The 676-nt window shown below is 40.1% G+C and overlaps 1 long non-coding RNA gene across 1 annotated transcript in view; it reads left to right on the top strand.

The window, feature by feature from the left end:
• The first annotated feature begins 104 nt into the window (after window positions 1-104).
• Window positions 105-676, top strand: part of LOC117952339 — a 1001-nt gene continuing 429 nt past the window's right edge. Inside the window, exons 1-2 of the long non-coding RNA XR_004658390.1 lie at window positions 105-162; window positions 386-639. This is a non-coding gene — a long non-coding RNA (uncharacterized LOC117952339). The remainder of the gene's footprint in view (window positions 163-385; window positions 640-676) is intronic.

Raw genomic sequence — 676 nt, 5'->3', positions numbered from 1 at the left:
CCCCCCCCCCCCCCCGCATGTTATGAAATTGCTTAAGTATGAGATTTGAGACCACCCTTGAACACACGTCATGTCAATTAGTTATTTGTTGTCATTCTATATCAGTAGCAACAGGAATTGCACCTGGTCCTGGAATCCCACCTACAGAGGTCACAACTGATTGTAAGTGTGTTCCTATAAAGCATAGTATAGTAAATTATAAGAACTTGTTCCATATGTTCAGGTTTCTCCAAGCTGCATCTTCATAACATCACAGAGCTGCTTTTAAAAGGATAATCAAAGATTCATGTAATTACTGTGTGTTTTAAATTGAGCGAGTCAATGTACATGCATAATCTTAAAGGGTCAGTTACTGTTTCCTAATGTAATTTACCCTTTTTTTAAGCTTGGGTTACACAACCGGACCCAGAGAAAGCAGCCCAGCTTTTCACACAGGCAGCTCTTGAAAACAAACAACATATGGAGCCCCTCACATTCACTCTGAGTCTTATGGACTCTGAAGAAGAGAGACACAGAGCAATCATCTCATTATACAAGAGGCCCAGGGTGGAGTGGGCAAGGCCCCTAACTTGCAGATTGATTGGTGACATTTTTTTACTATTCCTGCAAATACATAGATATGTGAATTTATTATGTTAGGTTTGTGTAGCTGTGACTTAGATGGTGTAGTTTTTCC

The sequence above is a fragment of the Etheostoma cragini genome, chromosome 11 (assembly GCF_013103735.1).
Source record: "Etheostoma cragini isolate CJK2018 chromosome 11, CSU_Ecrag_1.0, whole genome shotgun sequence".
Lineage (NCBI taxonomy): Eukaryota > Metazoa > Chordata > Actinopteri > Perciformes > Percidae > Etheostoma > Etheostoma cragini.
The sequence above is the reverse complement of the archived record's forward strand: the minus strand, read 5'-3'. Positions and strand labels throughout refer to the sequence as shown.